Genomic DNA, 25,504 nt, shown 5'->3' on the forward strand with positions numbered 1-25,504 from the left:
TCTTTGCCTCCATATATTTTTTCCTTTCATCCTCTACCTTCTTCATATAAAACACCAACCTTGATATATCTATGCAATTATTCCAATATGACACCCTTGCATTTTAGTACCAAGTACTATAGAGACCCGAAGCCAACTTCATCATCTGAGCTCTCATTCTAGACACTAACTTTAGAGCATAATGAGACAATTGAGTAAACTCTAATGCATACTCCTTAACACTCATCTTTCCCTGCTTCAAATTCACAAACTCCTCAACCTTAGTTTGTCTCAATTCCTGATAACAAAAGTGATCAAAGAAGGTTTTCAAAAACTCTTGTCAAATAGCAGGTTCAAGATCCTCACCTTAATCTCCTCCCACTCATCATACCACTGGTAAGCCACCTCTTTCAGCTGGTAGGTCAAAAGCTCCACCCCTTTGAAATCATTAGCATATATCACTCTAAAAATCTTTTCCATTTTATCCACAAACTCTTAGGGATCTTCTTCAGTCTTAGATCTCATAAAAGTCGGTGGGTTTAGCCACATAAATTATCCAACCCGAGTAGCGTCCAAAGAAACAACAATTGACCCAGCATTACCTGAATAACAGGACTGAGATAACAAAATCTAAGAAAGCATATGGATGGTCTTTCTAAACTCAACATTAGAAACTATGACCTATAGAGACTAAGTACAGGTGGTATCGATCCTAGAAGCTGAGGAAAGACTAGTTAAAGCTGGTGGAACCTCAGTAGGAGCAGTGGAGTCATATGTGAGGGCTCTATTTTGGATCTTCATCCCATGAGTAGTACGGACCTCTTCAGTATTTGCTTAAGTGGGGGTGGAGGTTCCAGCTGTAACCCTTTGGCAATTAGTTCTTCTTGGAGGCATGATCTGAAATGCGGGAAGAATTTAGGAGTTAGAAAAAGTCACTTGAAGCTAGAATTTCTAGAAAAAACAAAATCATAATAAAGGGAAACATTCTTAAATATCATGTAGCCTCTAGTCAATAAGTTTGGTATGCTATACACCCATAAAAAAGACTCTACTTGGCATGTCTTTGTAAATACCCTAGAATCTTAGACTGTTCTCTAATATCGAGTTTGTCCCAACCTAAGCCAAGACCCTATCTGTAATAGGCATCCTTGACCAATGAAGGTCCGAATAACCCCTTAGTATTTGTTCATAAGCATAGTGATAGTTAAAGTATGGAAAATAAGCCCATAAGTTATGAAGTTAAAAAAAAATCAACAATCAAATCTTAAGTCCTAAAATATGAAATGAAAACATTTATTTGACTCAGTCTATAAAGCCTCTAACAATATAAATAAAATCTTGTGCTGGGACATAGCCTTACCGAATATCATATAACTAAAATAAACCAAGTCTATCTAGAAGGAATAAACATAGCCCTCCGAAAGAAAGATGGCTCACCACTGGTTGGGACCTGAAACTTCAGCGCGACGCGCCACAATCGTGCAAGGCTACTGAAATTTGGCAATTGTCAAATAGACCCTTTCCGCAACGCGCCAAGGTCTAAAATGATGCTATTTTACAACAAGGACTTAAATTTTCCATAACTTCTTTTCCGGTTATCGAATTTAGGCGGATCTTATATCGTTGGAAAGCTAATTAAATTTCTCACATGATAAAAAGTCGAAATTAGGGAAATTCTATATGGTTTAAATTTTACACACTTAAGAAGTCATTCCTTAGCCTTCTAGAGATGAAATTAAACTTAAGAAAAAGTTCGGGGGTATTACATTACTATTCCTTTAACATTGATTTTTGGCTATGGTCGGGGGCATGTCCCGACTAGAGATTCTTTGACATTGTTTAGAGGCTTTGTATGAACAACTATTGACTTGGGCATATTATGGTTTGTTTGGTTTGGTTTAGAAGGTATGACTTGATCTAGTTGGTATCGATTTTAGACTTATCCCGAAGTCATTGAATTCTAAATACTCTATCTTGTTATATGTTCAAAATTCATCCAGCACAGGTTTTATATTGGTTGGTTAGATTGGGTATAGAGGGTGGTCTTCGGTCCTTATTGGACTTGAGATGCCCGATACGACTAGGCCCTGGTTCAGTTGTGTCAAAAACACATAGTTGGTGAGGCATTGTATCAAAGTGAGAAAGTAAGAATGAGAGTGTGAGTCATAGCCAAAAGCTTGACTCTATACTTGTACCTTGATTTCATTTACAAAGAACTAGTAAAATCCCTTGCAATCCAAAGGGACTGGAGTAAGACCTATTAAAAGTCTCATCCAGTATAAAATATTTGGTGTTATTTACATTTAGTATGTTATTTTTTGAATTTCTCATTACTGCATCAATAGTCGACTATCTGTCTAAAAAATCGATTGTCTAATAAAAAAATGAGTAATTCACCCCCTCTTACTACTTTCAATTATTATTTATTATTTAAAAAATAATCTGATAATATATAGGTTAGAACAACCTAACACAACATCCAATAAATTACATCATCAATCACCTATTGTCATTCAATAGAAATGCAGAACCTGTTTAATTTATAATGTGAAGTCTGAGCTTCAAAGTTAAAAATTTATTTTGCTAAAATTTTAAATGGGTCAGGGCATATGATGGGTTTCTGGAAAATAGCCCAGGTCTACAAAAAATAGAAAATCTGTTAAATTTTGGCTTTTTAGGAGATCTGATTCTAAACTATCAAGGAGAACAATAATGTATTTAAAGTAATAAGTTTACATATTCCAAGTTTGCTGATCTAGCATCTTAGAAATTAATTACATATTAAAAAAATTATAACATAAGATTTCTTAAATGATAATCGTGTATGCAATAAAATTTTTACTATGCTATTCGTGACTAAAATTTTCAACTATATTTTATTCTTAAATGAGTACTAAATGGTGTGAAAAAGAACTGAAGATGCACTATTACTATTATTATTATTATTATTTAAAAGGTAATCTGCTAATATATAGGTTACAGCAACCCAACACAACATTCAATAAATTACATCATCAATCACCTATTGTCATTAATAGATATGCAGAACTTATTTAACTTATAGTTTGAAGTCTGAGCTTTAAAGTTAAAATAAGAGAGGAGAAAAACAAAGAAAAAATGTAAAAGAGTATAATGAGGCAGGGTGGGGATGAGAATATACTGGATATGTTGTTGTTGTTAATAGGACGGAGCGGGGCAAATTTTAGATAAATAGTAAATGGAGCAGGATAGGGCAGGTCAAAATCATAGTAGTCAAGACGTGTCCCTCCCCATTGCCATCTCTACGACCACAGTAACATATTCAGAATGAAGAAACTGATCATCTTTTATGTGTTATCTTTCCTTCTTTCTTTTTTATGGTCGAGCGATGGGTTTGGAGCGTAGAGTGTTGGGGCACCGGGCAAGGATGTCTTCATGCTTGCATACAAATAATATACACGAAAAAAATATATTTAATAAACTCTGTGTTATATGGATAATTTGGAAACATACAGTTGATAAATGCTGCCCAAAAAAAAAAAGCAGATTCCAAAGGGATCTGCTAGCTTAAGCACCTTCTCAAATACAATTAAACATCTCCATAGTGATAGTGTTTGTTCGAAAATATCATGGTTGCTACAAAAGAGGTGGTGTTATATATGTATATTTTCACTTGAAGTTCAGATCTCATTTAGCAGCTATAAAAAAAAGTATGCAAATTAGAAATACTTTAGCTTGAAAATAAAAAAGGCAAACATTAGTAGTATTTTCATTGTGAAGTTATGTGATATGCACCATTTAAATATAAATTTTTCTTTAAATTAGATATTCGTACTTCAAATTTACTGTGTGCATGAAATTAATGATGATTACCATAAATATTTTGATATTTATTTCGTACATAATGCATTTCTTACAAAATATCATTATATAATATTGAGTATGCTGCTATAGAGAGATAATTTTACAAAGATTGTACCACTATAATAAATGTCATTGATGTTATAATGTAAAATGCCGTTATAGAAAAGTAAAATATAAGACGAAATCGGTTCAGGAGAAAATCACGTTGCTATAGTAACATACCGTTATAACGAGGTGACGTTATAGAAAGGTCTGGCTGTACTTTCTCCATCCCATATTAATTGATCATCTCATTATAAATAGTTGTCCCAAATTACATGTCAATTTATTAAATCAAGATAAATTAATTATATTTTTTCATTTCACCCTTAAAATTAATTATTTTTGAAAGTGTAAATAAATAATTTATAAAATTTCAATAAAATATCTTTAAGGATAAATTAGTAATATTACCTTTCTTATTTTCTTATTTATAATTTCTTAAAAAATGAACAATTAATATGGGACGGCAAGGATAAAAAAGGGAACTGCTAAAGCAAACTACACTAAAATCACAAATACTAACTGATGAACAAGTCAGACTCTAAATCAAATAAAAAAATTAAGTCAAAAAATCAATGTAAACAGGCTAAATCTAAAAACTCAACATAGGTCGAAGTCTGATTTTGAGGATACTAGCCAGACAACTCAGGCAGCCATAACAATTTTACATTCGTTGGCTATTCCCCACTTCCTTATTGTTGCCCATACTGCTCTTCACTCTATCAATTATCCGCCCTAAAAATCCACACAACTTTACAATATTTGATTGTTCTAACTCCGTTGCCTTCGCAAATGTGAAAACCACATTTGGTCAAAGAAGTATATTCTGATGCATGTTTCAGCCTAAAGATAAACCGTTGGTCAAAGAATGCATGCAGAAAGCAATAAGAGAGACTATACAATTGGAGGTAAGATTCAATGTCAGGAGATCGAAGAGCATTTGCAATGCAATAGTATATCTGAAAGTACTGTCCAGAGCTCCAGAGAAAGAAATGTCAGTTTAAGCATGGCTGATACTGACTCTTTTTTGCTCAGATAGTGTATAAGAGGTGAACGGAAAATCCCCTGGAAAATCTGCAACCACATCAAAGAGATTCAAAAACTAGTAGAAATACATGGTGTTACTATCAAGCACTACTGCCTCAAGGAAGCCAAGAAGCCACCAGATAAATGGTCTGCCTTGAGTCATGGGCTGGACGAGGACCATGTGTACAACAGTTTCTCTGAAATGCGACAAGAAGTCAGAGGCCTCATTAATATGGACAAGTGGGATCTCCCATCCTTTAAAAGTAGGAGAACAAAATACAATATTATATGAACACTTTACACATGTAGAAATATTTTTAAAAAAGTACAAGCAATTTTCTTGGACACTTCAATCAAGGTAGAGTAATCAAAACTCCAACGTCAATTGGTATTTACTAATACTGCTAGTACTTATGATTGTATTATAATATTAATATTTATGAATTATATATGTAACTATAGACTTCAGTACGATATTTCGTATTTTGATATTTTTTATAAATACCGAAAATCGTACTGAATCCCTTTAAAAATTTAAAATGCATAGCAAATACCATACTGAAACTGCGGTACCAGAAATTTTGGTCTTGATATGGTATCCGATATCTACGGTACCATGCCCACCCCTACTTCGAAGGATCCGTCCAACTGTACAAAAAGCTACTTGATAGCTTAGAAGATACCAAATAGATTCTGCAGAAACAATTCAACTATGGCTACCGGCTGGGAGGACACTTAAATAGTCCACAACACGGTATACGACTCTCGGTAATATTATTATGAATTTAGCTACCAAACTTCATGGGATTAGCATATATGCTTCTGCAGAACCACCAAAGAGCGCTTTCCATGGATATATTGATTTTCTTAAGCACCTCGATTGAGCAGTAAATTCAATGTGACATGCCCCCAAATGCGAGCAATTATTCTGTTAGCCTTTCAGAAAAGTTAGTTATCTAAGAAGCTATTAGAGCCAAAGAAGCTAAATATGGAAACACTCCAACTAAATAGAGGATAAAATGCGTTTATTATGATACATGGTTTCCTGTTAAACAAAGGACAAACCACAATGTAAAATACTCTCACCCAATATTCTATTAATCCTAAAAGAAATGTCGCTCCCAGGCGGTTCAATGCCAAAGATTATTGTGCCAAATATAATGGGAGAACAATCAAAGAATGTCAGCGGTGGATTCTTTAGCTCAAATAGAATATGGCATCTCTCTTTATATTTCTGTGTTTTCTCGGCAGATGGAGTTCACTAATTTAGTAGCTACTAAATAAATTAACTTAAACAAATAATTTGGGCAAGCGCACTATTATTTTTAAAACGTGAGGACAATGAACACATTTAGTCTCTATGGATAGAAAGAAAAAAAAGAAATGAGGGTATACCCGACCGCATCAGGAGGAAAGAGTTAATTATTTATAGATTATTGAATACCTCTTTAAGAGCATTGACTTTGAAAATTTAAATTGCGATCAAAACCTTGATTTCATTTCAGCTGCTCACTCGATCCTTCTGCAAAGAAATTCACATGAAAAATTTAAATTCGACTAAATTTTGTTTTTATATCCACATGCAACATGATATATATTTGTATTCATAGAAGCTTCTGAAAGGCAGTTACGTACGTAATACTAAGGGCTGTTTGGTCATGGATATTTTTTTTTCCGAAAACTTTTTTCGGAATTGAAAATTATGGTGTTTGTCCATGAAACTTTGTAAAACAATTCCGGAATAAAATTCTGAAAATGGAAAACAACTTTTTGTTGTTTCCCTTTTTTCAACTTCCATTATTATTACACATAACCCCAATCTTTAAATTTTTACACAAATCCCTCTTATTAACTAAATTCCGTATTTTTTTAAAAAGATCAAATTCAATAAAATAATTAATTCAAGTGAAAATAATTAAGAACTTTCATCAACAAATTTAAGAATATATAAAATATATTTATATATAGCAATCATATTTATCAAAATATATTTTTCTCTATTTAATCGATTATGATTAGATAAACTTATTTGGCTCGTGCTTGTGATATTTTTATTCTAATTTTAGAAGAATAACAATCATAATAATTAGTTTGCTGTTAATTATTTTATCAATTGAAAACATATAAATTATTTTCTCAACATTTGATTGTATGTTAGTAGGTAAATTAGTAGTTGAGTGATTTTGATAATTTTTAAAAGTTGAGGGCATAAAATCATATTTAAAAAAGATTTTTCAAAAGTCAAAAAAAATTTTCAAAAAGACATCGCAAAACACAAGTCCAACTCCAATTTCATCTTCAACTCCAACTCCAACTTCGGAAAAAAGTAATTTTCATGGTCAAACGGCTACTAAGGATGTAAAACTTACAGCAGGAACGCGAGGGGCCTTAACAGTCTTTTTAATAGAAGACTTGTTAAATGTTCTTTATAGAAATTGAAGGTAGATGTTCCTGTCTTCAGGAAACAAAGATTAACAAGATGTGGAGGACATTGCTTAATAGTTATATGGACCCATCTACGGATAAAATGTGGATACATAGAACATGAAGGGAGTAGTGGGGGAATTCTGATCATGTGGGACAACAAAGTTTTCTCTTTTTTTTTTTTTGAGGGGGTGGGGGGTGGAGGGTGCGGTGGGGGTGGGGGTGGGGTTAGTGGGTTGAAGAGGGACAATATGCCATAACTTACAATTTCAAATCAGTCCAAAATTCCTTTTCATGATTCCTTATTGGGTCTATGCACCCCACACAAGAAGTGAGGAACTTGAGTGCTGGGAAGAAATTACAGCAATGAAAGCACCGAAAGAGGGACCATAGATATCTTGTGGGGATTTTACACAGTGAAGCAGGTAGAGATAAGAGGGTGCTCCAGAATAACTAATGTTATGCCCAACTTCTCCAAATGGATCGAGTATATGGAGCTGCCTAATCTTCATCTAATTGGAGGAAATTTCACCTGGTTCAAAGGAGTTAATCATTAGAGTGCTACTATATTGGATAGATTCTTATACTCCATGGAATAGGAGGAAGCATTCAGCAGCATCAATTAGAAACTGCTTCCCAGAATGATCACTGATCATAGATCGATTGTTCTTGAATATGGGGAGTAGGACCCAAAAATTTCCTACTTTTGGGTTTGGCCATAAAAACCAAGAATATATTCACTTTATTTGATATTTTTGAAGTTAAAAATAGAGGATGAGAAAAATATTTTCCTGGGGAGAAAGTTTTTCTGGAAAATAAGTTGATTTTCTATTTATTTTCTCATGTTTGATTGATGAGTGAAAAATATTTTATGGTATTTGATTGGTGAGAAAAAATATTTTTCAGTGTTTGGTTGGTGAGTGAAAAAATATTTTTTAGAAAATACTACTAATTTTTAACTAGTATATCACTGTCTCTAGCAACTCAACAATTTGTAAGAAATAATTTAAGCATAGCAAATAATATCAATTTCGAGTACTAAAATACTACAAGCCACTAAGAAACTATTAATTAGCAAGCATTGGAGACACACTTCAATATTTTATCAAGACAATCTCAAGATACTACAATCAATTGAAATACAACGGAACGACACGCTTATTCAACTTTGTGAAACAAGCTTCAACGATGACCAAATTGAATACGCAATTAGCAAAAGTAACGTAGGTAAGTCTTCCTTTATGCATATGAAAATAATAGTACATTCAACAAACATTGAAAACATGGGAAAATTCTAGCTTCACTATGTTTTATTTCAATCAGTCAACAAGGAGGATGGATTAGTTGATCTTCTCAACTGCATTCACTTCCTCCACTTCATGAAATCTTAATAATACGTAACAGTTAACAAAACAATTCAATGAATGTCACACGACAAGTAAAAGTAGCATAGATGTAGAAAACACTGCATGTAGTACCATCCCCGTGCATAGTCTGCAAGTAACATGCAACAAAAATTAATTTCATCTGAAATGACCTGACTTGTTAAGTAAATGATGGGCCTCATTTCCCCCTCTATCAACTTATATACTTGAGACATGTCCAAACATCTTCTAGCTAACTAATCTAAGTGATATATTTAGTCCAACAATAGTGTAGTACTCATATTGATCCACATTCAATATATTATGTTGCCCAAAGTTGTTCTATTACCGGCATCAAGCAGATGCAAAGAGTACAAAAGTAGATATTAATATTGAGTATCAAAATATTACAAGTCACTAAAATTTAAGCAGCTACTAATTATATAATTCAAGTTTCTTAATCAATATTTCCTCAAATCCACGAAAGAGAGAACTTTGACAACAAATACACAAACTATTATCAAAAATAAAAATGTGCGAATTATAATTGCTTCCAAATCCTATGAAGCTAATTCCAACCCATATGTGTAACTATTGTTGTTGCTTGAATCGTTCCAACCACACCTTATGGAGATTTTAATTTTTTGCCATGAATGTCTTTGCTAAAGTATCGCTTTGCACCAAATAATCAAAAGCATCACCGAGGAACTCTTTCTTATAACCTTCCATTGCCATAACTTCTTCGTACAACTTTATCACATCTAAGCGACTATTAACCATATTACCAATTATCATTGTCACTTCTCCAAATTTTATAGATATATCACCTGCGACATCTTGCATCTTAAAAGAATGCTTTCTTTTGCGAGTTACCTTGACTTGAGAAGTTTTGGTCACTTGTATATCCTTTTCCATGGATGATTACTCAATGTCATTATCATTATCTTTCTTAAAACAACAATCAAAATCTATATCTTCAAATGACTTAGTGTAATCTCCCCTAACTCGATCATTTTCACACATAAGAGACATTTCATCAAACATGTCAAATTTTTTATTGATAAACTTATCATGATTGGGATGTGCCTACAATACAAAGATTAGAAAAAACTTAATATCAAGTTCATTTAGTTCTAATTGGATAATGTAACATAAACAAACCATAGCAAGCACAACAACCAAAAAATATGGACACAGTGATGCATATAAAATAATTCTCAACCAAAAATAGAAAGTTATTGATGGCAACATTGTTACTGCTGGTTACTTCAACAATGGGGACAAAAATCCCAGGTACTAAACTGGGCAAGAACAGAATCATTAAGAATGCATAGCTTATATGCCATAAACCCAAACAGAAAACAAACAAACACACACTGCATATAGGAAGCTCAATAGGACATATAGAAAGCTTACAATTAATTTTCCACTGTCCTCACAATTACTCCATCATGTTCTCTTATTAATCCTTAGTATAGTAAAATTGCAAAAACATATTTATCATGTATATATGGCTTAACATTTTGTATCTATTATTATATACAACTTTACAAAGATGTGGAAAAAATTGTAGATTGAGATGGACAAATTACCTTAGGCCTGATCTCAAACATGGCCAATTTTTAGAGGCATAAGAACATACCATTGTCACACTTCACTCAATCCTTGGCAATAGGTAAAAATTTAAAACTGTATGTTACTTTTCTGTGAGAGGTTATTTTTTGTATTATGTCCTTGTGGAATATCGATTACGTTGAAGTAGAAGATTCTAAATTTGGGGATAAAAAAGTTTTAAAAATAATATAACCTTGTGGCCCTATTGGTCTCATGGAAATAACTATTGTCATTTGTAATGCCACGAGTGTGCACCCTGAACATCACACGGTACTTACAATCTCGAAGGACCACAAGCTAACCCATGACTGGTACCCACTCTGAGCACTGAATGATAACACTGAAATAATGTGGAAGTTAGGCTGAAATGCCATAAGGTTCATAATCTAAATATTGAATAAATAATGAATATTGATTTTAATAATGAAAAAAACTGAATATCTATCTGAAATAGTCTAGTCTAAAAAGCCTCTAACTGAACTGTATGAATATGGAGTTGATGTGATAAGTCCCCAACTAACCTCGACTACTGAACTAGCTAGAATACTGATATAAATAACTTTATCCTTGAAATATAAGGGCTCACCACTGTATCTGCTGATAACCTGATCTGCTAGGTACGATCATGAGCCTGTGCATTTGAACGTATGATATAAGACATCAAAGCTCAAAGAAAGAGTATGTGTCAGTACTTTGAATATACTGTTATAGTAAGTGAGGTAGGCTGATATACATGGGCTCATATCTATGAAAAATAACTGACTAAGTGATATGTATATAACTGAATAAGAGTACATGGGTAACTGAACTGCTGTACATACTAAATATGCAAGACTGTGCATATACACATATACTATAACTGAGATCATACTGAAACTAAATACTGAGTTTTGATAACTAAGTAACTGATATCTGAGTTTACTAATAACTGGGTAACTATTTCTGACAGTCCTGATTTTGTCGAATTGAACTAAGTTCTATACTGAGCCTGAAACTGAAAATGTAATTATGGGAATGTTTATCTAACCAACATACCCCGATGATAAACTGAGTTGAGGTCCAACCTGTGACCTCAGTTGGAAGGGTGTTAGCACCTTGCCAAGGGATACTAACAATGTTGGGTAAACCTTAATCTGGTAGGAAGACTCATGAATCACATATACGGTTGAGTCAACCCTAGTCTGGCAGAAGGACATCTTACCCTACATTGTTCTATAACTTATGCACTACTACTAAGGGTCAAATCCTCTGCTAGCAGGAATACCCCCATCTCTGGGTTCGTTCGATGTTGAATCCTACTCCCAAATGAATAAACACTGATCACTAGATTGTACTAAGCTTGACTGAACTGACACTGATCGTGTTGACTGACTGAACTGGACTGAGTTGACTGATTTCTGTTACTGACTGAGTACTACTGCTCTTGACCCTTTTTACTGGGTCTATTCTATTTATACTACAACTAAGTAAACAACCAAAAATCAAATAATAAATACCCCCAGGACTCGATAACAAAATGGTAAAACATAGTACTTCTTGAACGCATAGCAATAGCCAATTGTTCACAATTCATTCACTCAGGCAATTTGCCAAGCACTTGAAGGCCATGAACTTATACATGAATGAGAATACATACCAACATGTCATGATTACATTATTCAATTCATATGGACATTCTATCAAACACTTGGGGAGCATGATTATTATACATAATATTGAACAACACATAAACATTATGACTACAACTTAAACTTTCAATTTCAAGGATTGTAACATGGGAAATACATCAATTCACATACATGCTATCTTAGGTTAGTGAAGCTTATAACAAAATCTTGAATTGAAACCCATACAACAACACAAACATGAATACAACCCAAATTTGCATATGCAAATTCATGAATCAATAAACTCGTAGTTTTTAATAAGGGTTCTTGAACTCCAAGGGTGGAAGGAAACCCAAGGATGAACACCTAACATACCTTGATTATTAATTTTATGAATATTGTGGTGAATTCTTGAGACTTGATTCTTAAGTTTAATGAAACTAGGGCTTGTTCTTGATAGGATTGAGTGAATAATGAATGCAATTTGCCCTATTTGGTGTTTAATTTTGGTGTTTTAGTTAATTTGGGTGAGGGAAAAAGGTCTAAACTTCGCCTAGGCCTCTTTTCCTGTGTAAATGACTCTTGAGGTATGACTCCTAGAAATAGGGAATAGACCTCACATCGTGACTCCTAGAAACGGGGATTGGATCTCGCTTTGCGAGCTTATCACGAGACCTTACTGTGTTGGACATCCAAACTCACTCTTACGCTACTCTAAAAATTTTGAAACTCACCCGATATGACCTATTAACATTCCTGATCATGAATCAACTGAAAAATTGATAATCCAAGGTCGGAAAGATTGAAAATAAATTCATTGAAATATCGATTCCAAAAAGAAACTACATGGCAATACTTAGCTTAATTTTTCTAAGTTTGGGACCTCTTTTCATGCTATATAGGACTGAGTTAGACTAGAACTTTTACAGGGTCTTACAATATCTCCCCCTTGGGAACATTCATCCTCGAATGAGGTTGACTAAGCTGAGAATACTACTAGACTGAGCTTACATACTAAACATGCATAACTGAAGCATGATTACATGACTGAAACTATTGATAAACTGAGTTTTCATACTGAATATGCATAACTGAAGCATGACTGAATTTTGAAAACATGACACATGACTGAGCTGTTTCATGAAGGTATGCTTGATATGAAAATGCCATACAGCTGAACATATACTAAGTTTGTAAAGGTAATCTGAACATAAAGCTGAGTAAATATAAGAAAGACAATTACCTTAAGTCGAGTTTGAGTTTGCGGAGAAGAGGTGAGGATACTTGGTCCGCATATCTGCTTTTTATTCCCAAGTAGCTCCCTCAATGGACTGATTCCACCAAAGAACTTTGACCAAATGAACTTCTCTGTTCCTCAGTCTGTGAACGTAATAATCAAGGATTTTGACTGGAACTTCCTTATAAGAGAGACTGTTCTAAACATCTATACCCTCTATAGGGACTACAAATGTTGTGTCACCAATGCATTTCTTTAGCAAGGAGAGATGAAACACCGTGTGTACTAAAGCTAAGTCTGAAGGAAACTTAAGATCTTAAGCTACCTTTCCAAAATAGCTGAGAATTCTATAAGGACCGACATATCAGGGACTGAGTTTCACCTTCTTGCTAAATCTCTTCACTCCCTTCATGGGAGAGATTTTCAAATAAACAGCATCGCCAATATCAAATTTGAGATCTTTTCTCCTCACATCTGCATATGATTTATGTTGGCTCTGAGCTGTCTTTAGCTTTTTCCTGATCAACTAAACTTTCTCTAAGGCATCAAATACTAGGTTAGGCCCTACTACTGCGACCTCACCTAATTCAAACCAACCAATGGGAGATCTAGATCTCCTCCCATAAGTGAATCAAATAGAGCCAACTGGATACTAGTATGTTAGCTGTTATTATACGCAAACTCAATCAAAGGTAAGTGGTCATCCTAACTACCCTTAAAGTCGACGACAGACGCTCTCAATATATCTTTTAAAGTCTAAATGGTCCTCTCTGCTTGAATATTTATCTAAGGGTAAAAGGCTGTATTGAGGTAAACTTGGGTACCAAGACTCTTTTGGAAGGCTTTCCAAAAGTGAGAGGTGAGCTGCGTAACTCTATCTGAAATAATGGACAACAGAACAACATACAATCTAACCAACTCCTTAACATAGAGCTTGGCATAATCCTTGGCTGAGTAAGCCTGATGAATCCCTTATCTAGGAGATCCTTCAACTGCTCATTTAACTCTTTGAGTTCGACTAGAGCCATTCTGTATGGCAGAATAGAGATGGGCTGAGTATCTAGAAGAAGGTCTATTCCAAATTCAATTTCCCTCTTAAGAGAAACTCCGAGAAGATCTTCGAGAAATAAATCTAGAGATTCACATGCTACTGAAACTGACCCAAGATTAGGAGTCTCAAAGGTAGAGTCTTTAACTCGAATGAGATGATAGATACACCCCTTGGATATCATTTTTCTCGCTCTAAGGTATGAAATAAGCTGACCCCTAAGTGTTGAAGTAAAACCTCTCTATTCTAGGATAGGTTCATTTGAGAACTGAAAATGGACAACTCTATTTCTACGCATAGCATGAATGAAGCCAATCTATGTCGAGAATGACATCAAAATTAGTCATCTCTAACTCTATTAGGTCTGCTGAAGTAACTTTTTTAGATACCATAATCGAACAGTTCCCGTATACCCATCGGGCTATGATAGACTTACCCACTGGGGTAGAGAATAAGAAGGGCTCTGCTAGGATTTTGGAACTGACTCTGAAGTCTACAGCTATATATGGAGTTACAAAAGACAAAGATGCTCCTGGATTTAGAAAAGCATGAACATGTAAATGATAAACTTATAATGTACCAGTAACCATATTAGGGGTACTATCGTAATCCTACCAGGGCTGAAGTGGATAAAGTCTGTTTGGGAGTTGCCCACTGGTGGCACTGGAAGCGGCACCCTACTATGATGGGCGACCTGACTGAGCTTGGGACGATTATGCTAACTCTACAAATCAACCTGAGGACACTCTTTGACTTTATGGCCTGTCTTGCCATATCTGAAACATACATCACTGCCAGCTCTGTAGACACCTTAATGGTTACTGCCATACTTCTGGCAAAGAGTATTTGTTCGGGCATTGTTAACACTACCCCGAGATTTAGAGCCTGGCGCCCTATCTTTATTACTATTTCTGAATTTAGGCACTGGAGCACTGGTTGAGGACGAAGCTGGAACTGAAGATTTTAGGTGGAACTGAGAACGATTACCACCCTCTGAATTAGGTTTAGAGAAGTTAAAACTACCTATTCTGTCTATCTTGCTCCCCCTCTATTTCTCCTTAGTCTTTTGCTTCTCAATCTGTTGAGCATAGACCATCAACCTAGACAAGTCCATGTCCTTACAGTCCTACACTCCTTGACCATACTGTTTGATACCCCAGATACAAACTTACTCATCTTAGATCTTCTATCAGCTACCACATGAGGAGCATATCTGGTTAACTGAGTAAACTTGAGAGAATACTCCTTCACTGTCATGCTGCCCTACTTTAAGTTAATGAATTCTAACACCTTATCTTCCCTTAACTCCAATGGGAAGAACCTATATAGAAAGGCAGTAGCAAACTCCTCCCATTCTATAGGCCCTGCATTTGTGGCCCTATCTATCTTTCACTACTTAAACCGTGCATGAGTTATATCCTACAACTGATATGCAGCTAACTCAACATTCTCACTAGTGGTTAACCCCATAATATCTTTGACCTTCTGCACCATGTCAAGGAGTTCCTATGAATCCTCTTCAGATTTAGACCCTGTAAATGATGGAGGGTTCATTCGGGTGAAGTCTCAAATTCTAGCTGCAACAGTATTGGCCACTCGGTTTGCCTAAACAGCAGCTGGGCATTTATTCTGGGCTACTACAAAATGGGATAAAGTGTTAAAAGCTGCTCTAAATTCTGTGTGAGAAACAAGCTCATTCAGGGGATATGCTGAACGGGCGGAGGTGCTAGTTGGTTTCCAGTTCTTCTTTCATTAATCTTTTTAGGACGCATATTCTATAAACGAAAGATAAACTTGAATTAGGCAGAGATTTTAACTTGAGCTCATGCTCACTCACATGACATGAATACTGAAAGATGGGAAACTTTTCCTAAAAATACCTCATAGCCTCTTCTCCATAAGTGTGGCACACTATATACCCATGTACAAAAATCTATTTGACACGGCTTTTAAACTCCCTAGGACTCTTTAGAACATTAGGCTCTGATACCAAGTTTATAGCGCCTCGAGTCTACACCCTGGACGTCATACGATACTTATAATCCCAAAGGACCACAAGCTAACCTATGACTGGTACCTACTGTGAGCACTAAATGATAACACTGAAATAATAACAAAGTTAGGCTGAAATGCTAGAGGTTCATAATATGAATACTGAAGTAAATACTGAATACTGATATTAATAATGAAAAAAAAGCTAAATATCTGTCTAAAATAATCTAGTCTAAAAAGCCTCTAACTGAACTGTCTAAATATAGAGTTGATGGGACAAGTCCCCAACTAGCTTCGACTACTGAACTAGCTAGAATACTAATATAAATAACTTTATCTTTGAAATATGAGGACCCACTACTATATTTGTTGCTGATAACCTGAGTTGCTAGGTACAGTTAGGAGCCCATGCATCTGAACCTATGATATGAGACATCATAGCGCAAAAGAAAGAGTATGCATTAGTACTTTAAATGTACTGGTATGCTAAGTGAGGTAGAATGATATACATAGGTTCATATGTATGAACAATAACTGACTAAGTGATATGTATATAACTTAATAAGAGTACACGGGTAACTAAAACTGCTGTACATACTAATTATGCAAGACTGTGTATATACACGTATACTACAACTGAAATCATACAGAAACTAAATACTGAGTTCTGATAACTGAGTAACTGACATTTGAGTTTACTGATAACTATATTACTCATAACTGGGTAACTATTTCTGACAGTCCTAATTTTGTAGAATAGAATTGAGTTCTATACTGAGTCTGAAATTGAAACTATAACTATGGGACTGTTCATCTAACTGACATACCCCAATTATAAACTAAGTTAGGGTCCAACTTGTGACCCCAATTGGAATGGTATTAATACCTTGCTAAGGGATACTAACAATGTTGGGTCAGCCCTAATCTTATAGAAAGACTTATGAATCATATATATGATTGGGTCAAACCTAGTCTGGCAGAAGGACGTCTTACCCTACGTTGGCTATATAGTTCTGTAATGCGGGAATTACTACTAAGGGTCAAACCCTCTACTGGTAGGAATGCCTCTATCACTGGGTTCGGTTGGTGTTGAATCCTACTCCCAACTGAATATACACTAATCACTATATTGTACTAGGCTTGACTGAATTGACATTGATCGTGTTGACTGACTGAACTGAACTGAGTTCACCGATTTCTATTACTAACTGAGTACTACTACTCTTGACCCTTTTTCTAGGCCTATTCTATTTCTACTGCCACTAAGTAAATAGCTCGAATTAGGATAATAAATACCCCTAGGACTTGATAGTATAAAGGAAAAACATAGTACTTCTTGAAAGCATAACAATAGTCAATTGTTCACAATTCATTCACTAAGGAAATTTGCTAAGAACTTGAAGGCCATGAACATATACATGAATGATAACACACACTAACATGTCATGATTACATTATTCAATTCACACAGACATTCAATTAAACACTTGGGGAGCATGATTGTTATTCATTATAATGAACAACACATAAGCATCATGACTACAACTTAAACTTTTAATTTTAAGGATTGTAACATGGGAATTACCTCAATCCACATACGTGCTATCTTAGGTTCATGAAAATCTTAACAAAATCTTGAATTGAAACCCATACAACAACACAAATATGAATACAATCCAAATTTGCATATTTAAATTCATGAATCAATAAACTCATAGTTTTTAAAAAGGGTTCTTGAACTTCAAGGGTGGAAGGAAACCCAAGTATTAACACCTAACATACCTTGATTATTAATTTCATAAATATTGTGGTGAATTCTTGAGACTCGATTCTTGAGATTGATGAAACTAAGGCTTGTTCTTGAGAGTATTGAGTGAATAATGAATGCTATTTGCCCTCTTTGGTGTTTAATTTTGTGTTTTAGCTGATTTGGGTGAGGGAAAATGGACTAAACTGCCCCTAGTCCTCTTTTCTCGTGTAAATGAACCTCGAGGCATGAATCCCAAAAATAGGGAATAGACCTCGTATCACGACTCCCAGAAATGGGGACTGGATCTTGTGTCGTGAGCTTATTGCGAAACCCTACTATTTTGGACATCCAAACTCAACCTTATGCTAGTTCAAAAATTCCAAAACTCACCAGATATAACCTATTAATATTCCTGATCATGAATCAACTGAAAAATCAACAATCCAAGGCCTGAAAGATCGAAAATAAAGTCATTGAAATATCGAGCCCAAAAAGAAACTAAGTGTCAATACTTAGCTGATTTTTTCTAAGTTTGGGACCTCTTTTCATGCTATATAGGACTGAGTTAGACTAGGACTTTTACGGGTTCTTACATCGTTGCACCAAGAATATCCTTCTATATCAATGATATATTTAGGTGTAATTGATGGCGGGGCTATGTTTATTAGGGGTTCTACACAAGATAAGACCTCTAAATGACCGTTCTTTTCATAGCATACCATATTTTTAAAGATTATGACACCCGATTAATATTTTTGAAGAGTACGAGTAACATAGAACATAACAAAGTTCTACATATTTGTCGAAACTTACATTGATTAGTAATTTAATATGTTTTTGTGTGCCAATTTTTCAATAAATGGTCTGTGATTGCTGCTCAACTGTCAGGTAGAACAGATAATAATGTCAAGAACCACTACAACACAAAGCTAAAAAAGAAACTATCTTGTATGGAAATTGATCCGGTAGCACACAAGCTATTTTCTACTTAATAAGTGAAATTACAACAACATTATCTTCACCACAAGTCCCTTATCTGGCAAAAGCAGAACTTGGTTGTTTCAAAGATGAAATGCTTCATCTTTTGACCAAGAAAACAATTGGATTTTAGTTTCATCAACAGTTTCCAAACATGACAAGTAGTCTAAATAATGCTGCAAGTACAAGTCATGTCAAGAATGAGGAGAATACAATTACAAAGATGACACAATTAAGAAGATTAAGTATGGATTGTCAAGAGCTATTAAGAAAGTGACAAGAATTGGGAGACAAATGGAGGAGCATCAATGACCAATTCATAAGTTTTTCAACAAATAGTTTGATTTCTCACCATCTGTAATACTACTTACTCAATTTCAATATCAAAATCATGGATAACTCATAGAAATTTAGCTATTAAGCTGGCCAATCTAAGGGCCAACCCAGGTAATCTATTTGTCTTTTACTTTTCCTTTTTCTTGATCACAAATAATTGATAAAACCAAAAATTCTACTAAATGGGATTGAAAAAATAATGTATACCATATCTAGTACTCGTACCAGCAAATATAAAACATTTTTTGAGTCATCATTATGGTTACACTAAGAATTTCCTTTATGCCGAAGGGATGCAACAATTTATGTATATAGAAACATAACTATTTTTATCTTACCCGCGTAGTATGATTTTTACCACAAGTGGAATCCATTCTATTCGGATTATGTAACACCATCTTTCACAACACGTTATACATGTTATATACGCATCAGGAAAAGGGTAACCAGATAATGACAGGGTTGCCAATGTTGCACAATCTACCAAGGAAATAATGCAGGAGGTAATCTGGCCATTGATACATACACACACTCTTACACAATCTTTCTGATGATTTGTAAGACCAGAAAAATAATGTGTTGTATTTGATTGATGCTTTATACAGGATGGGAAGCAAGTTCAGGACAGGGTATAACTGTGCTTTTTACACACACATGCTTTGATAAATGAATTGCTTGTTGACAAGAACTACAAGTTACTCATTCTCTTTCTGGTATAACTATGCTTGGGAATGTTATAACTTATAATAACTTACCAATTTTCATTAAAAGTTAAACAAAAATTTCAATTTCTGAACAAAATTGAACCCAAATAAAAACCCAAACAAGCAAAAGAAAAAAATAAAGGTTTTTTTGACCAAGCACCGTAGAAGAAATTAGTTATGGAACGTACCTTTGAAATTCTTACAGTGGGGAGAATAATGAGAGAGGATAAAACCCTAAAATTAAAGAATGCAGTGAAATCTGCTGTAGTACGATCTAAAATTATTTGGGGTGGAGAAGAAGGATGGGGGTGAGGGTGAGGGTATAAGAGCGTCTTAAATTTTTAATGGGGAAAATAACTTCCCTTGGCTCATCAGGGAAGTCATTTTCCCTCAAATGAAAGAAAATGAGTTACCTTAAAAAATTTTTTCTCAATATTGTATTATAACCAAATAAGAGAAAATAGGAAAATGTTTTCCAAAAAACATTTTCCATCATACCAAACACACCTAGAGTTGGAGTTTTTTTGGCCATAGTATTTTTGTAATGGGGTCACTACAACAAACTTGATTATTAGTGACGAATAATTTTGTCACTTAAAGTTCATATTGCGTCACAACCTTTTGGTGACCAAATAAATTCGTCAATCATTCGTCTTTAAAGCATGGGTCACAAAATGTGAATATAAATAACTTAGTGTCTTGTCACTAAATAGAGTTGAATTAACCACGAACGTATTTTGGTTCTCCAAATATATATAGTATTTATGAAGAACTTGTGTCATAGAAATTACAGAACTTTGTAAGTAATAGTGTATTATCGTCACTAAAGAAGATATTAAAGACAACGAAATTGATGTGTCACTAACTATTTAGTTTAATTAATGACAATATCATTTGTCTGTAATGTTATATATGTATTTCGTAGTTAAACAAATATTATTTCGTCACTAAAACCTACATTTTGCATATAAATTCTTTTTATGTATCTAAATATATAAATTAGTGATAAGTTTGATTTTTAACAATTTCGTAGTTGAAAAAGAACATGTCGTCATTAAAAATATTTATATTACAGACAAAACAAAATTGTCATTAAAAGTATCATAATTAGAGACAACCATAATGGTCATAAAATACAAAGTAATTTGAAGGTAATAAGTACATAATTTTGGGACAAAAGTTAATCTTGTCACCAAAAGTCATGCTTTTATGACGAAAATATTAGTCTTGAAAAAATAATGTTGTTGCTAAAAGTTATACTTTTGAGGACAAAATGTTCTATCACTAATCACAAGCATCTGATGACATTTAATTTTATAGCAACACTATTTACAATTTGTATTTAACTAGGTTTTCATTAATTTTAAAATTTACAAAGAAATTACAATTATTAAATAATATATAAATATCATAAACTTCACCACATGGAGTAGTTTATTTTTATAATGAGCACTCTATGAATTCAAAATAACAAATGAGCAGTGTACATTTGAACATCTCACTTCATTGTTGATAAGAGCAACAGATCAAATTTCTGCATTTGTCTCACTTAAATAGGTTTAAAGGTGTTTCAACACAATCAAGAACTCCTGTACCTGAAAAATAGTTGGTATTCTTGCACATGCAGCAACTAATCAAGTGAACTCGATGATTATTTCAAAGTAAAACTAAAAATCACAAACAAATAGAAGAAATGTAAAATAAGTACCGTTCTTGAAAGCAATGGATATGGGCATGCCCAAACTCATTGTAACACCCCACACTTTCGATCTAGAATTTGAACCATCCTTCATACGTGTATTGCCCCAAACCAATGATTTATATCTAGATATAACTGTGATGATCAATTCTTTAGTGTGAAAATATCTTTAGAGATGAATTGAGGTCATAGAAATCTCCTAACTCAAAGTTGAATTGAGAATTTTCCTACCGATTGTGTTTTAGTAAATGTTCTTACTTGGTTTAAATTCAACGGTCACTACTCCTCGAATATAATGAACTACCTACCAAATTAAAGGTCTTTGAGTTACTTTCTGACTCAGTCGATCATTTATCAATCCAATCTCGAAGTAAACATTTATGGGCATTCGATATATTATCCAAGTTGTGTGATAGGCATGCAAGACATGACTAGGTGCCATGTGATAGGCCATGTGGGGCACATACGGGGCCGATCAATTGGCCGTGCGATTCACCCTCCTTTCCAGACAAAAAATCTCCATTGTTCTCTTATTAAATCTGGAAAAAAAACTAGTCCTTTCACCCTATGTAACTTTCCTATCTCATCTTAAAACCCTAAAGACGTCCTAAACTATCATATTCATTCCCAAATCCTTAAGTCCTCTTCTCTCTCCAAACCCCAAACTCTCAATCCTAATGTTTCAAAAAGGCTTAAAGATTAAGCTTCTCTCTCAATGTTTTCTCATCAATTCATCATCAAGGGTATGTGGAACGAATCCAATTCAAGTAAGTTTTTATATTGGTATCAAGAAAGGGTTCCAAATTCGAGGCTCAAAGTCAAGTTTTTCAAATTCCTTCCATCAAAAGGTATTAGAATGACCCTACTTATATTAATTTGAAAGTATGTTTTTCTAAACATCTACATACGTATAAATTATGGATTTCATCAAATTTCAAAAGCATGTTCCTAATCTCCATTTGTGTTAAAATCGTGAATTGAACTAACATGGTGGGCTATTTTATGATTGAAGAAAAGGTTAAGTTTTTGAATGCTTTCTTTATCAAACTATACATTGCTTACTTAAATGGGTTTGAAGAGTATTACTTGTATTTTAAATGCTCTTGTTTTCAAATAGGAATTGCATGCATTTATAAGAGAGATGATCATACCTTAGAGTCTTATAAAAGTCTTGAACGAAAGATGTTTTCCCTAAAATCGTGTACCAATTTCAAAAGAGAATTCTCATTTGATCTTTAAATTATTTTTTTGTCAATGATATATTTTAATATGGGATAAAAAAGAAAAAAGTTGATTTATGTGACTTGCAAGTCTTGATATGACAATACCAAATAGGAGAATTCCCTTAAGAGAAAGAGATGATTTTCAAGAATTGATTTATGTTTTAAAGAGGCTATGATATAAGCTTAAAGAGAGTTAGATGGTTAATAGAGAAGGCATAAGTTCGAAAGGCTCATTGCCAAATATTATATTTTGTTGATGCAAAATTGATTCTGTTCTAAAATATGTATAATCATTGTATACTTGCCTCATACTTTGGAATACTAGAGAGTAGAAAATCCAATCCTTGCAGCAAACTTAGATTGGGGGATTGACCTACAAGTTAAAGTTGAACCAGCATAGCCCAAGGCATATATAGATATCGAGTATACCACCTAGCTCAAAATTTTTAAAAAAGTATTGAGTCAGTCTTAACTGATTATTTGAATTCTTTATTTATATCCATGTTATTTGACTTCTATATTTATGACTTTTCTGTATCAAGTATGTTTTAGTTTTGGTTGTCCAACATACTATTACATTCTATGTATTGACCATCCTTGGATGGCTACATTATCTCATAATGTAGGTTCGAACACTCTCTATCATGGGTCGGTAAAACATTGGGATTTTGTGAGACAATATTAGAGTTAGTGATTCCTCCATATTTTAGAAGGTAGTTGATTTTAGAATCTAATTGCTTTTCAATTGATGATATCTCTGGATCCTTGCCCAACTTAGATAGATTTTCTTATGTAAGAGGCTTCGTAAGATTGGTTTGGTTGAAGGATTTTATGTCATATTCTCGGAGTCTAGGATTAGTGTTTTATCTAAATTGAACAACTTTGCTTGGTCTATTCTTCTATGAACTTGAGAGTACTTATCCTAAAGATGAAATACTAAGGGGTCTTATCGCACCTTCATTGGCCTAGAATGCCTGTTGCGGCCAGGGTATAGGCTTGAGTCATGACAAACTTGGTATTAGAGCATGGTTCAGGGTCCAAGGGTATTTATGAAGTCGTATATAGTAGATTCATTCTTATAGGTATCTTATGCACTACACTTATAATCAGGAGTTTTCGGGTACTTAAGAAATGTTTCTCATTCTTACATACTCTAGATCATGCAATAGTGTTTTCCATAAGAAATTTATCGAAATTCCCTCTGACTTTAATTTTGTTGGCTTTGTCTCATTATTGAGGTGATATAAGTGCAAAAGTATTGATTTCTAACAACGTGATCCTTTTCGATTGGGTCATGAAAACATTACAAAACTATATAAAAATCTGATTGGAGCCCATTAGCACATCAAAGTTTATTTAATTTTAGCGTATACTCATATCTTAATGAACCATGCATTGAGTCAAGGTGAGACCTATATTAAGACCCTTTTCAAAAACTTTGCTACAGATGCCAGACTTAAAGGGAAAGATGGGGTAGCTAAATGTTGGGATAAAGTTGTCACCTGATGAGATAGCGTTAATTAGAGTATTATAATCTATGAGCATGCAAATTATCCTAGAGCTAGAAATATAACATCATAAGTTTAAAGTTAGAGCAACGACAACTTTTGAGTAAAGAAGGTAGTTGTAGTCGTGTAACCTTTGAGTGAAAGGAGTGGTATGCTCTTATGGTTATTGGCTATGGTTGTAGAAAGATTGATAAATTTTATGGTAGTTAGTAGAGAAAGTGATCAGTTATAATGATTTAGAATTTATTTAAAATAGGGAAATAGCTCATGATGGAGATTTATTATAGTAGTAAAATCATTTATAGATTGGAATATAAGGATAGAGTGACTAATTATTTTTAAATTTAGACTTCAATTGGTGGAATCTTAGAAAAAGGGACTCAGTGATGTTTATAGATTTTTGAAGGTAGTTTAAAGGTATGCTTGAATAAGTAGATATTATGTGAGGAAAAAGAATGTGCTAATAGACCGTAGTGGGTTATATTATTAGATTAAGATCGGCTATCCTTATTATGTGGCTTTGCCAATTGATATTATTTTTCTAGTAGTTGTAAACCAGTAAAGTATGTGAGAAGACATCTAATGAATATTAAGGTGTTGTAATAAAGTTATGAAGAAGAACGTGCTTGTCAGTAAAAATTAAGTGGACTAAGAAATTTAGATTGATTAATTTGTCGTATATTTTGATGACTGGAGTAATATGTTGTATTCTTCATTGGCAGTTCATAATTGGTAATAGATATTAAGTTTGAACTTTAGATATTGATTGTGGTGAAAAGAACGGTAGCTCGAGAATAGTGATGTCAGATGTATATGAAATGAATTAGTAGGCTTGATATGTCGTGTGCAATAACCTAGATTGAAAACTTATGGAAAATTTGAGTGTGCTGTTGTGATATATATATATATATATATATATATTTATATTTATATACACACATCAGGACTAATCTTGAAAGCGATGAATTATGTCTAAGTCATTAGGTGGTAAGAGCATTAGGCTTATAAGAATAAGTTGTATTTAATTAGATGAGGTAGTATATTGTTAGATGAGTTTTTAAGTTTATAAGTGTTATGTGTTCCTAGTGGGTGTTCTTGAGTTATTTCGTATGAGTAATGATAGGTAAATA

General features: G+C 33.8%; 1 protein-coding gene, 1 long non-coding RNA gene and 1 pseudogene across 3 annotated transcripts in view; 2 read left to right on the top strand and 1 right to left on the bottom strand.

The window, feature by feature from the left end:
- LOC107838991 (aberrant root formation protein 4) overlaps positions 1 to 5,034 on the top strand; it is a 104,061-nt gene extending 99,027 nt beyond the window's left edge. Inside the window, exon 16 of the transcript XR_001664952.2 lies at positions 4,900 to 5,034. The gene's annotated coding sequence lies outside the window, so the exon portion shown is untranslated. The remainder of the gene's footprint in view (positions 1 to 4,899) is intronic.
- LOC124886359 lies at positions 4,410 to 8,076 on the bottom strand. 2 transcript variants are annotated; one of them, XR_007043446.1, is made up of 3 exons: positions 7,580 to 8,076; positions 6,335 to 6,412; positions 4,410 to 5,087 (listed from the first exon to the last, which is right to left on the bottom strand). It is a non-coding gene; the product is annotated as an uncharacterized LOC124886359 (long non-coding RNA). The 2 variants fall into 2 exon arrangements; XR_007043445.1 differs by lacking the exon at positions 7,580 to 8,076 and having other exon boundaries at positions 6,335 to 6,664.
- A 2,104-nt stretch (positions 8,077 to 10,180) lies between these two features.
- Positions 10,181 to 19,227, top strand: LOC107879135 (annotated as a pseudogene).
- The last annotated feature ends 6,277 nt before the right edge of the window (positions 19,228 to 25,504 follow it).

This window comes from Capsicum annuum, chromosome 8 (assembly GCF_002878395.1).
Source record: "Capsicum annuum cultivar UCD-10X-F1 chromosome 8, UCD10Xv1.1, whole genome shotgun sequence".
Lineage (NCBI taxonomy): Eukaryota > Viridiplantae > Streptophyta > Magnoliopsida > Solanales > Solanaceae > Capsicum > Capsicum annuum.